Below are 15131 nucleotides of genomic sequence, written 5' to 3'. Positions count from 1 at the left end.
CCTTGTCTCCTTGCCCCCTCCCCAGCCATCGGCCCTCAACTTAGCTTTGAGAGGGCCGCGGGTCTGAATCCATCCTTGACAAAACACACATTGGCTAGCTGATATTTTCCTGCAGTCACCGGGTTCCTCTTCAGTATCTGGGAAAAAAAAAAAAAAAAAACCACAACACACACACCAGCAGTAAGCATCATGACAGTAGACACCACACTCTTCCGCAACACCCTCATTCTCACAAGAGCCGTGGCATTACACTCGCCTGCTCCACGCCAATTCCAGAGTCGAACACCATTACTTGTGGCACCTAAGATACCAAAGACACACAAGGTTACCATTGCATTTGTGAGAAATCACCAGTCCCATGCTCCTCCTCTCTGCTACCCAGCTCACCTCAAACGCTCATCCAATTCCAAAGGCGGCCCGCACACAGCACCTGCAAGATCACACAGAGAAACACTTCACTGCGTTGCCATGCACTACTTCGCTATTAGACGCCAACCCGGCCCACAGCCGCCTCACCTTCTCGGACCCCTCGTCAGCATGCGGCAGCATCGCCCCTCCGAGCCTGCGTACGGCACCTGCAGAAACCGAAGCAAAAAGGCACATGGCTGAGATACTGCCCAAAGCTGCAGCCTGCCCACACCGATTCGTGTCTCTCACTCCTTTACCTTGACAGCTCACCCACCCAGCCTCCGTCAGCTTCGGTTGCCACTTAAGGTTTGTGCACCACCTGTAAAACACAAACAACAAGGGTGGCTTAGAACTTCACCAGCAATACACCACCTGAAACATAACCGCTACTTAAGCCCACCAATCACTGCTCACCTGCCCGAGTCAGCTCCGGTGCCCATATCACACATTGCTCCTCCCTTTGCACCTTCAAAGTAAAAGAAACATAGAAATACCATAATGTAGTCATATAGCCACCAGTCACATCTTCCCTCTAATACCACCCACCAACCCACCTTTTTCTAGTGCTCCACTCGCCTCTTGACCATCACCCTGCACAGCTCGTCCTTCTGCATCTGCAAAAACAATATTGAATGATCCACCCAGATGCAGAGCAACAGCTTAACAATTCCAGAGGACTTGTTTCAACGTAGGAATACTATCTAGAATCCGACTATACATACTCTCATTAAACAAAATTTAGAAGTCAAACATTTACCCCTACACATATAAGCCTTAACACCTTTGAGACTCAATCTGCTTCACTACCCCTGAACAGCCATTCCCACGTGGCTCAGCTCATCCCCATATAACATCATCAAAAGAGCTGTCCACACAGCCTGCCAACAGCTACTGAGTCCTAGATGACTGTTCAGCCGTTGTCTCAACGGTCTAGGCACATCAACATATTAACCATAGACTCTTATGGCTATTCCACCTATACCCGACTCTACAACCCCAGGCAGGACAGCTCCAAGCCACATACGTGCACAGACCAACACTACACAACACTAAACTGCGTGCCTCAAAGATGAGAGAAAGATCTCAGCAAGAAGAATGAGACCCAGATGGAAGACATCATCAGGCAAGACGACCTGCGGGACTGTGACGGTGACGTGAGGAGGCTCTGGGGCAACCCCACAGAGAGTAGAGCATCATGACCCGTGACAAGGAGTTGCTCTGAAAACTGAGAGGATGTACACACAAGAAGCCTGGCCTCAAGACCCGAGAACGTAAAGGTGCAGGGAAACAATCCCAGTCCACGAAAACATATGGCCATAGAGCAGAGCTGCTCACACAGACGGGAAGGATGCCACAAAAGATGACCGTCTGGAAACTTCGAGACACAGGACCGATCCACGCTTTCAGCTTGTAACACAAGGAAAAAGCGCCCTATTGGCGCTACACCAACGAGTAGAGGCATTCAAGATCCTAGGGATGGCGCTTGAGGCGTGCGCTGTGCTCCTCGAGCGCAAAGAGGACATCAAGACCTGCAGAAGGCCTAAGACACAGAAGACAGACCACACAAACTACACAACAACAGACGCAGGCTGGAACTGCCCTGCCCAGCACACACTAGCATCACGCTGATAAGTAACCTGCTCCCTTTATCTGCCCAAGGGGGACGGTCCTGGGACAGCCCTTTGCCCTAAGTAACTTTAAATGCACCTCCCGGCAGTTGGCAGCCTTGTCTCCTTGCCCCCTCCCCAGCCATCGGCCCTCAACTTAGCTTTGAGAGGGCCGCGGGTCTGAATCCATCCTTGACAAAACACACATTGGCTAGCTGATATTTTCCTGCAGTCACCGGGTTCCTCTTCAGTATCTGGAAAAAAAAAAAAAAACAACACACAGCATACCAGCAGTAAGCATCATGACAGTAGACACCGCTCTCTTCCACAACACTCTCATCCTCACAAGAACCGTGGCATTGAACTTGCCTGCTCCACGCCAATTCCAGAGTCGGACGCTGCGGCCACCATTACTTGTGGCACGTATGATACCAAAGACACGCAAGGTTACCATTGCATTTGTGAGAAATCACCAGTCCCATGCTCCTCCTCTCTGCTACCCAGCTCACCTCAAACGCTCATCCAATTCCAAAGGCGGCCCGCACAGCGCCTGCAAGATCACAGGGAAACACTTCACTGCGTTGCCATGTAATACTTCGCTATTAGACGCCAACCCGGCCCACAACCGCCTCACCTGCTCAGACCCCTTCGTCAGCACGCGGCAGCGTCGCCCCTTCGAGCCCGCGTGCGGCGCCTGCAAAAACCCAAGCGAAAAAGCACATGCTGAGATACTGCCCAAAGCTGCAGCCTGCCCACAGTGACTCCTGTCTCCCTCTCATTGACCTCGGCCACTCAGCTGTCCAGCCTCCATCGTTTTGGGTTGCCACATTGAAGCTTGCGCCCCACCTGCAAGACCCAAACAACAAGGCTTGCTTACAACTTCACCAGCAATACACCACCTGAAACATAACCGCTACTTCAGCCCGCCAATCACCACTCACCTTGGCCGAGTCAGCTCCGGTGCCCGTATCCCATATTGCTCCTCCCTTTGCCCCTTCAAATTAAAAAAATAGAAATACCATAACGTAGTCATATAGCCACCAGTCACATCTTCCCTCTAATACCACGCACCAACCCTCCTGCTTCTAGTGCTCCGCTCGTTCCTCTGCATCTGCAAAAATGATATTGAATGAGTCACCCGGATGCAGAGCGATAGCCTAACAATTGCAGAGGACTTCTGTCCATGTAAGCATACCATCTGGAATCCAACTATACTTCCTGCCATTAAACAAATTTTATAAATCAAACATTAAGCCCTACACATACAAGCCTTAATGCCTTTGAGATTCAATTTCCTTCACTACCCCTGACCAGTCCCTCCCACACGGCTCTGCTCCTCCCCATAAAACACCATCAAGAGAGCTGTCCACACAACCTGCTGACGGCTACTCAATCTGAGATGACTGTACAACTGTTGCCTCAACAGTCTACGCACATCAACATATTAACCATACACTCTTATGGCTTATTCCACCTCCCCCTGACTCTACACCCCCCAGGCAGGGCAGCTCCAAGCCACACACACACACACACACACGCACAGACTGACACTACATGGAACCCTACAAACAACGCGCCTCAAAGAGGAGAGAAAACTCTCGGCGAGAAGAATGACACCCAGATAGAAGACTCTGTCAGGCAAGACGACCTGTGGGACCATAACGGTGACATGAGAAGGCTCTGGGGCAACCCCAGAAAAAGGAGCAGAACCTCACGGCCCGTGACAAGAAGATACTCTCAAAACTGAGAGGATGTACAAGCAAGAGGCCTGGCCTCAAGACCAAAGAGCCTAAGGATCCAGGGAAGCAATCCCACTCCATGAAAACAGATGGCTAGAGAGAAGAGCTGCTCACACAGACGGGAAGGATGCCGCAAAAGATGACCGTCTGGAAACTTCAAGACACAAGACCAATCCACGCTTTCAGCTTGTAATGCAAGAAAAGAAGTGCCTCTCGAGCGCTATGCTGATGAGTGGAAGCATTCGAGACCTTAGGGATGGCACCTGCGCCCCTCAAGCGCCAACGGCCATGAGGACATCAAGACCTGAGGAAGGCCTAAGACACAGAAGACAGACCACACAAACTACACAACAACAGACGCAGGCTGGAACTGCCCTGCTCAGCATCATAGTGAAGAGTAGACAGCTCCCTTTAATGCCCAAGGGGGACGGTCCTGGGACAGCCCTTTGCCCTAAGTAACTTTAAATGCACCTCCCGGCAGTTGGCAGCCTTGTCTCCTTGCCCCCTCCCCAGCCATCGGCCCTCAACTTAGCTTTGAGAGGGCCGCGGGTCTGAATCCATCCTTGACAAAACACACATTGGCTAGCTGATATTTTCCTGCAGTCACCGGGTTCCTCTTCAGTATCTGGGGAAAAAAAAAAAAAAAACCACAACACACACACCAGCAGTAAGCATCATGACAGTAGACACCACACTCTTCCGCAACACCCTCATTCTCACAAGAGCCGTGGCATTACACTCGCCTGCTCCACGCCAATTCCAGAGTCGAACACCATTACTTGTGGCACCTAAGATACCAAAGACACACAAGGTTACCATTGCATTTGTGAGAAATCACCAGTCCCATGCTCCTCCTCTCTGCTACCCAGCTCACCTCAAACGCTCATCCAATTCCAAAGGCGGCCCGCACACAGCACCTGCAAGATCACACAGAGAAACACTTCACTGCGTTGCCATGCACTACTTCGCTATTAGACGCCAACCCGGCCCACAGCCGCCTCACCTTCTCGGACCCCTCGTCAGCATGCGGCAGCATCGCCCCTCCGAGCCTGCGTACGGCACCTGCAGAAACCGAAGCAAAAAGGCACATGGCTGAGATACTGCCCAAAGCTGCAGCCTGCCCACACCGATTCGTGTCTCTCACTCCTTTACCTTGACAGCTCACCCACCCAGCCTCCGTCAGCTTCGGTTGCCACTTAAGGTTTGTGCACCACCTGTAAAACACAAACAACAAGGGTGGCTTAGAACTTCACCAGCAATACACCACCTGAAACATAACCGCTACTTAAGCCCACCAATCACTGCTCACCTGCCCGAGTCAGCTCCGGTGCCCATATCACACATTGCTCCTCCCTTTGCACCTTCAAAGTAAAAGAAACATAGAAATACCATAATGTAGTCATATAGCCACCAGTCACATCTTCCCTCTAATACCACCCACCAACCCACCTTTTTCTAGTGCTCCACTCGCCTCTTGACCTGCACAGCTCGTCCTTCTGCATCTGCAAAAACAATATTGAATGATCCACCCAGATGCAGAGCAATAGCTTAACAATTCCAGAGGACTTGTTTCAACGTAGGAATACTATCTAGAATCCGACTATACATACTCTCATTAAACAAAATTTAGAAGTCAAACATTTACCCCTACACATATAAGCCTTCACACCTTTGAGACTCAATCTGCTTCACTACCCCTGAACAGCCATTCCCACGTGGCTCAGCTCATCCCCATATAACATCATCAAAAGAGCTGTCCACACAGCCTGCCAACAGCTACTGAGTCCTAGATGACTGTTCAGCCGTTGTCTCAACGGTCTAGGCACATCAACATATTAACCATAGACTCTTATGGCTATTCCACCTATACCCGACTCTACAACCCCAGGCAGGACAGCTCCAAGCCACATACGTGCACAGACCAACACTACACAACACTAAACTGCGTGCCTCAAAGATGAGAGAAAGATCTCAGCAAGAAGAATGAGACCCAGATGGAAGACATCATCAGGCAAGACGACCTGCGGGACTGTGACGGTGACGTGAGGAGGCTCTGGGGCAACCCCACAGAGAGTAGAGCATCATGACCCGTGACAAGGAGTTGCTCTGAAAACTGAGAGGATGTACACACAAGAAGCCTGGCCTCAAGACCCGAGAACGTAAAGGTGCAGGGAAACAATCCCAGTCCACGAAAACATATGGCCATAGAGCAGAGCTGCTCACACAGACGGGAAGGATGCCACAAAAGATGACCGTCTGGAAACTTCGAGACACAGGACCGATCCACGCTTTCAGCTTGTAACACAAGGAAAAAGCGCCCTATTGGCGCTACACCAACGAGTAGAGGCATTCAAGATCCTAGGGATGGCGCTTGAGGCGTGCGCTGTGCTCCTCGAGCGCAAAGAGGACATCAAGACCTGCAGAAGGCCTAAGACACAGAAGACAGACCACACAAACTACACAACAACAGACGCAGGCTGGAACTGCCCTGCCCAGCACACACTAGCATCACGCTGATAAGTAACCTGCTCCCTTTATCTGCCCAAGGGGGACGGTCCTGGGACAGCCCTTTGCCCTAAGTAACTTTAAATGCACCTCCCGGCAGTTGGCAGCCTTGTCTCCTTGCCCCCTCCCCAGCCATCGGCCCTCAACTTAGCTTTGAGAGGGCCGCGGGTCTGAATCCATCCTTGACAAAACACACATTGGCTAGCTGATATTTTCCTGCAGTCACCGGGTTCCTCTTCAGTATCTGGGAAAAAAAAAAAAAAAAAAAAAAAAAAAACAACACACAGCATACCAGCAGTAAGCATCATGACAGTAGACACCGCTCTCTTCCACAACACTCTCATCCTCACAAGAACCGTGGCATTGAACTTGCCTGCTCCACGCCAATTCCAGAGTCGGACGCTGCGGCCACCATTACTTGTGGCACGTATGATACCAAAGACACGCAAGGTTACCATTGCATTTGTGAGAAATCACCAGTCCCATGCTCCTCCTCCCTGCTACCCAGCTCACCTCAAACGCTCATCCAATTCCAAAGGCGGCCCGCACAGCGCCTGCAAGATCACAGGGAAACACTTCACTGCGTTGCCATGTAATACTTCGCTATTAGACGCCAACCCGGCCCACAACCGCCTCACCTGCTCAGACCCCTTCGTCAGCACGCGGCAGCGTCGCCCCTTCGAGCCCGCGTGCGGCGCCTGCAAAAACCCAAGCGAAAAAGCACATGCTGAGATACTGCCCAAAGCTGCAGCCTGCCCACAGTGACTCCTGTCTCCCTCTCATTGACCTCGGCCACTCAGCTGTCCAGCCTCCATCGTTTTGGGTTGCCACATTGAAGCTTGCGCCCCACCTGCAAGACCCAAACAACAAGGCTTGCTTACAACTTCACCAGCAATACACCACCTGAAACATAACCGCTACTTCAGCCCGCCAATCACCACTCACCTTGGCCGAGTCAGCTCCGGTGCCCGTATCCCATATTGCTCCTCCCTTTGCCCCTTCAAATTAAAAAAATAGAAATACCATAACGTAGTCATATAGCCACCAGTCACATCTTCCCTCTAATACCACGCACCAACCCTCCTGCTTCTAGTGCTCCGCTCGTTCCTCTGCATCTGCAAAAATGATATTGAATGAGTCACCCGGATGCAGAGCGATAGCCTAACAATTGCAGAGGACTTCTGTCCATGTAAGCATACCATCTGGAATCCAACTATACTTCCTGCCATTAAACAAATTTTATAAATCAAACATTAAGCCCTACACATACAAGCCTTAATGCCTTTGAGATTCAATTTCCTTCACTACCCCTGACCAGTCCCTCCCACACGGCTCTGCTCCTCCCCATAAAACACCATCAAGAGAGCTGTCCACACAACCTGCTGACGGCTACTCAATCTGAGATGACTGTACAACTGTTGCCTCAACAGTCTACGCACATCAACATATTAACCATACACTCTTATGGCTTATTCCACCTCCCCCTGACTCTACACCCCCCAGGCAGGGCAGCTCCAAGCCACACACACACACACACACACGCACAGACTGACACTACATGGAACCCTACAAACAACGCGCCTCAAAGAGGAGAGAAAACTCTCGGCGAGAAGAATGACACCCAGATAGAAGACTCTGTCAGGCAAGACGACCTGTGGGACCATAACGGTGACATGAGAAGGCTCTGGGGCAACCCCAGAAAAAGGAGCAGAACCTCACGGCCCGTGACAAGAAGATACTCTCAAAACTGAGAGGATGTACAAGCAAGAGGCCTGGCCTCAAGACCAAAGAGCCTAAGGATCCAGGGAAGCAATCCCACTCCATGAAAACAGATGGCTAGAGAGAAGAGCTGCTCACACAGCCGGGAAGGATGCCGCAAAAGATGACCGTCTGGAAACTTCAAGACACAAGACCAATCCACGCTTTCAGCTTGTAATGCAAGAAAAGAAGTGCCTCTCGAGCGCTATGCTGATGAGTGGAAGCATTCGAGACCTTAGGGATGGCACCTGCGCCCCTCAAGCGCCAACGGCCATGAGGACATCAAGACCTGAGGAAGGCCTAAGACACAGAAGACAGACCACACAAACTACACAACAACAGACGCAGGCTGGAACTGCCCTGCCCAGCATCATAGTGAAGAGTAGACAGCTCCCTTTAATGCCCAAGGGGGACGGTCCTGGGACAGCCCTTTGCCCTAAGTAACTTTAAATGCACCTCCCGGCAGTTGGCAGCCTTGTCTCCTTGCCCCCTCCCCAGCCATCGGCCCTCAACTTAGCTTTGAGAGGGCCGCGGGTCTGAATCCATCCTTGACAAAACACACATTGGCTAGCTGATATTTTCCTGCAGTCACCGGGTTCCTCTTCAGTATCTGGGAAAAAAAAAAAAAAAAAAACCACAACACACACACCAGCAGTAAGCATCATGACAGTAGACACCACACTCTTCCGCAACACCCTCATTCTCACAAGAGCCGTGGCATTACACTCGCCTGCTCCACGCCAATTCCAGAGTCGAACACCATTACTTGTGGCACCTAAGATACCAAAGACACACAAGGTTACCATTGCATTTGTGAGAAATCACCAGTCCCATGCTCCTCCTCTCTGCTACCCAGCTCACCTCAAACGCTCATCCAATTCCAAAGGCGGCCCGCACACAGCACCTGCAAGATCACACAGAGAAACACTTCACTGCGTTGCCATGCACTACTTCGCTATTAGACGCCAACCCGGCCCACAGCCGCCTCACCTTCTCGGACCCCTCGTCAGCATGCGGCAGCATCGCCCCTCCGAGCCTGCGTACGGCACCTGCAGAAACCGAAGCAAAAAGGCACATGGCTGAGATACTGCCCAAAGCTGCAGCCTGCCCACACCGATTCGTGTCTCTCACTCCTTTACCTTGACAGCTCACCCACCCAGCCTCCGTCAGCTTCGGTTGCCACTTAAGGTTTGTGCACCACCTGTAAAACACAAACAACAAGGGTGGCTTAGAACTTCACCAGCAATACACCACCTGAAACATAACCGCTACTTAAGCCCACCAATCACTGCTCACCTGCCCGAGTCAGCTCCGGTGCCCATATCACACATTGCTCCTCCCTTTGCACCTTCAAAGTAAAAGAAACATAGAAATACCATAATGTAGTCATATAGCCACCAGTCACATCTTCCCTCTAATACCACCCACCAACCCACCTTTTTCTAGTGCTCCACTCGCCTCTTGACCATCACCCTGCACAGCTCGTCCTTCTGCATCTGCAAAAACAATATTGAATGATCCACCCAGATGCAGAGCAACAGCTTAACAATTCCAGAGGACTTGTTTCAACGTAGGAATACTATCTAGAATCCGACTATACATACTCTCATTAAACAAAATTTAGAAGTCAAACATTTACCCCTACACATATAAGCCTTAACACCTTTGAGACTCAATCTGCTTCACTACCCCTGAACAGCCATTCCCACGTGGCTCAGCTCATCCCCATATAACATCATCAAAAGAGCTGTCCACACAGCCTGCCAACAGCTACTGAGTCCTAGATGACTGTTCAGCCGTTGTCTCAACGGTCTAGGCACATCAACATATTAACCATAGACTCTTATGGCTATTCCACCTATACCCGACTCTACAACCCCAGGCAGGACAGCTCCAAGCCACATACGTGCACAGACCAACACTACACAACACTAAACTGCGTGCCTCAAAGATGAGAGAAAGATCTCAGCAAGAAGAATGAGACCCAGATGGAAGACATCATCAGGCAAGACGACCTGCGGGACTGTGACGGTGACGTGAGGAGGCTCTGGGGCAACCCCACAGAGAGTAGAGCATCATGACCCGTGACAAGGAGTTGCTCTGAAAACTGAGAGGATGTACACACAAGAAGCCTGGCCTCAAGACCCGAGAACGTAAAGGTGCAGGGAAACAATCCCAGTCCACGAAAACATATGGCCATAGAGCAGAGCTGCTCACACAGACGGGAAGGATGCCACAAAAGATGACCGTCTGGAAACTTCGAGACACAGGACCGATCCACGCTTTCAGCTTGTAACACAAGGAAAAAGCGCCCTATTGGCGCTACACCAACGAGTAGAGGCATTCAAGATCCTAGGGATGGCGCTTGAGGCGTGCGCTGTGCTCCTCGAGCGCAAAGAGGACATCAAGACCTGCAGAAGGCCTAAGACACAGAAGACAGACCACACAAACTACACAACAACAGACGCAGGCTGGAACTGCCCTGCCCAGCACACACTAGCATCACGCTGATAAGTAACCTGCTCCCTTTATCTGCCCAAGGGGGACGGTCCTGGGACAGCCCTTTGCCCTAAGTAACTTTAAATGCACCTCCCGGCAGTTGGCAGCCTTGTCTCCTTGCCCCCTCCCCAGCCATCGGCCCTCAACTTAGCTTTGAGAGGGCCGCGGGTCTGAATCCATCCTTGACAAAACACACATTGGCTAGCTGATATTTTCCTGCAGTCACCGGGTTCCTCTTCAGTATCTGGAAAAAAAAAAAAAAACCACACACAGCATACCAGCAGTAAGCATCATGACAGTAGACACCGCTCTCTTCCACAACACTCTCATCCTCACAAGAACCGTGGCATTGAACTTGCCTGCTCCACGCCAATTCCAGAGTCGGACGCTGCGGCCACCATTACTTGTGGCACGTATGATACCAAAGACACGCAAGGTTACCATTGCATTTGTGAGAAATCACCAGTCCCATGCTCCTCCTCTCTGCTACCCAGCTCACCTCAAACGCTCATCCAATTCCAAAGGCGGCCCGCACAGCGCCTGCAAGATCACAGGGAAACACTTCACTGCGTTGCCATGTAATACTTCGCTATTAGACGCCAACCCGGCCCACAACCGCCTCACCTGCTCAGACCCCTTCGTCAGCACGCGGCAGCGTCGCCCCTTCGAGCCCGCGTGCGGCGCCTGCAAAAACCCAAGCGAAAAAGCACATGCTGAGATACTGCCCAAAGCTGCAGCCTGCCCACAGTGACTCCTGTCTCCCTCTCATTGACCTCGGCCACTCAGCTGTCCAGCCTCCATCGTTTTGGGTTGCCACATTGAAGCTTGCGCCCCACCTGCAAGACCCAAACAACAAGGCTTGCTTACAACTTCACCAGCAATACACCACCTGAAACATAACCGCTACTTCAGCCCGCCAATCACCACTCACCTTGGCCGAGTCAGCTCCGGTGCCCGTATCCCATATTGCTCCTCCCTTTGCCCCTTCAAATTAAAAAAATAGAAATACCATAACGTAGTCATATAGCCACCAGTCACATCTTCCCTCTAATACCACGCACCAACCCTCCTGCTTCTAGTGCTCCGCTCGTTCCTCTGCATCTGCAAAAATGATATTGAATGAGTCACCCGGATGCAGAGCGATAGCCTAACAATTGCAGAGGACTTCTGTCCATGTAAGCATACCATCTAGAATCCAACTATACTTCCTGCCATTAAACAAATTTTATAAATCAAACATTAAGCCCTACACATACAAGCCTTAATGCCTTTGAGATTCAATTTCCTTCACTACCCCTGACCAGTCCCTCCCACACGGCTCTGCTCCTCCCCATAAAACACCATCAAAAGAGCTGTCCACACAACCTGCTGACGGCTACTCAATCTGAGATGACTGTACAACTGTTGCCTCAACAGTCTACGCACATCAACATATTAACCATACACTCTTATGGCTTATTCCACCTCCCCCTGACTCTACACCCCCCAGGCAGGGCAGCTCCAAGCCACACACACACACACACACACGCACAGACTGACACTACATGGAACCCTACAAACAACGCGCCTCAAAGAGGAGAGAAAACTCTCGGCGAGAAGAATGACACCCAGATAGAAGACTCTGTCAGGCAAGACGACCTGTGGGACCATAACGGTGACATGAGAAGGCTCTGGGGCAACCCCAGAAAAAGGAGCAGAACCTCACGGCCCGTGACAAGAAGATACTCTCAAAACTGAGAGGATGTACAAGCAAGAGGCCTGGCCTCAAGACCAAAGAGCCTAAGGATCCAGGGAAGCAATCCCACTCCATGAAAACAGATGGCTAGAGAGAAGAGCTGCTCACACAGCCGGGAAGGATGCCGCAAAAGATGACCGTCTGGAAACTTCAAGACACAAGACCAATCCACGCTTTCAGCTTGTAATGCAAGAAAAGAAGTGCCTCTCGAGCGCTATGCTGATGAGTGGAAGCATTCGAGACCTTAGGGATGGCACCTGCGCCCCTCAAGCGCCAACGGCCATGAGGACATCAAGACCTGAGGAAGGCCTAAGACACAGAAGACAGACCACACAAACTACACAACAACAGACGCAGGCTGGAACTGCCCTGCCCAGCATCATAGTGAAGAGTAGACAGCTCCCTTTAATGCCCAAGGGGGACGGTCCTGGGACAGCCCTTTGCCCTAAGTAACTTTAAATGCACCTCCCGGCAGTTGGCAGCCTTGTCTCCTTGCCCCCTCCCCAGCCATCGGCCCTCAACTTAGCTTTGAGAGGGCCGCGGGTCTGAATCCATCCTTGACAAAACACACATTGGCTAGCTGATATTTTCCTGCAGTCACCGGGTTCCTCTTCAGTATCTGGGAAAAAAAAAAAAAAAAAACCACAACACACACACCAGCAGTAAGCATCATGACAGTAGACACCACACTCTTCCGCAACACCCTCATTCTCACAAGAGCCGTGGCATTACACTCGCCTGCTCCACGCCAATTCCAGAGTCGAACACCATTACTTGTGGCACCTAAGATACCAAAGACACACAAGGTTACCATTGCATTTGTGAGAAATCACCAGTCCCATGCTCCTCCTCTCTGCTACCCAGCTCACCTCAAACGCTCATCCAATTCCAAAGGCGGCCCGCACACAGCACCTGCAAGATCACACAGAGAAACACTTCACTGCGTTGCCATGCACTACTTCGCTATTAGACGCCAACCCGGCCCACAGCCGCCTCACCTTCTCGGACCCCTCGTCAGCATGCGGCAGCATCGCCCCTCCGAGCCTGCGTACGGCACCTGCAGAAACCGAAGCAAAAAGGCACATGGCTGAGATACTGCCCAAAGCTGCAGCCTGCCCACACCGATTCGTGTCTCTCACTCCTTTACCTTGACAGCTCACCCACCCAGCCTCCGTCAGCTTCGGTTGCCACTTAAGGTTTGTGCACCACCTGTAAAACACAAACAACAAGGGTGGCTTAGAACTTCACCAGCAATACACCACCTGAAACATAACCGCTACTTAAGCCCACCAATCACTGCTCACCTGCCCGAGTCAGCTCCGGTGCCCATATCACACATTGCTCCTCCCTTTGCACCTTCAAAGTAAAAGAAACATAGAAATACCATAATGTAGTCATATAGCCACCAGTCACATCTTCCCTCTAATACCACCCACCAACCCACCTTTTTCTAGTGCTCCACTCGCCTCTTGACCATCACCCTGCACAGCTCGTCCTTCTGCATCTGCAAAAACAATATTGAATGATCCACCCAGATGCAGAGCAATAGCTTAACAATTCCAGAGGACTTGTTTCAACGTAGGAATACTATCTAGAATCCGACTATACATACTCTCATTAAACAAAATTTAGAAGTCAAACATTTACCCCTACACATATAAGCCTTAACACCTTTGAGACTCAATCTGCTTCACTACCCCTGAACAGCCATTCCCACGTGGCTCAGCTCATCCCCATATAACATCATCAAAAGAGCTGTCCACACAGCCTGCCAACAGCTACTGAGTCCTAGATGACTGTTCAGCCGTTGTCTCAACGGTCTAGGCACATCAACATATTAACCATAGACTCTTATGGCTATTCCACCTATACCCGACTCTACAACCCCAGGCAGGACAGCTCCAAGCCACATACGTGCACAGACCAACACTACACAACACTAAACTGCGTGCCTCAAAGATGAGAGAAAGATCTCAGCAAGAAGAATGAGACCCAGATGGAAGACATCATCAGGCAAGACGACCTGCGGGACTGTGACGGTGACGTGAGGAGGCTCTGGGGCAACCCCACAGAGAGTAGAGCATCATGACCCGTGACAAGGAGTTGCTCTGAAAACTGAGAGGATGTACACACAAGAAGCCTGGCCTCAAGACCCGAGAACGTAAAGGTGCAGGGAAACAATCCCAGTCCACGAAAACATATGGCCATAGAGCAGAGCTGCTCACACAGACGGGAAGGATGCCACAAAAGATGACCGTCTGGAAACTTCGAGACACAAGACCGATCCACGCTTTCAGCTTGTAACACAAGGAAAAAGCGCCCTATTGGCGCTACACCAACGAGTAGAGGCATTCAAGATCCTAGGGATGGCGCTTGAGGCGTGCGCTGTGCTCCTCGAGCGCAAAGAGGACATCAAGACCTGCAGAAGGCCTAAGACACAGAAGACAGACCACACAAACTACACAACAACAGACGCAGGCTGGAACTGCCCTGCCCAGCACACACTAGCATCACGCTGATAAGTAACCTGCTCCCTTTATCTGCCCAAGGGGGACGGTCCTGGGACAGCCCTTTGCCCTAAGTAACTTTAAATGCACCTCCCGGCAGTTGGCAGCCTTGTCTCCTTGCCCCCTCCCCAGCCATCGGCCCTCAACTTAGCTTTGAGAGGGCCGCGGGTCTGAATCCATCCTTGACAAAACACACATTGGCTAGCTGATATTTTCCTGCAGTCACCGGGTTCCTCTTCAGTATCTGGGGAAAAAAAAAAAAAAAAAAAAAAAAACACCACACAGCATACCAGCAGTAAGCATCATGACAGTAGACACCGCTCTCTTCCACAACACTCTCATCCTCACAAGAACCGTGGCATTGAACTTGCCT

Source organism: Calonectris borealis, chromosome 15 (genome assembly GCF_964195595.1).
Source record: "Calonectris borealis chromosome 15, bCalBor7.hap1.2, whole genome shotgun sequence".
In the NCBI taxonomy this organism is placed as follows: Eukaryota; Metazoa; Chordata; class Aves; order Procellariiformes; family Procellariidae; genus Calonectris; species Calonectris borealis.
This window is presented reverse-complemented; position numbering follows the sequence as displayed.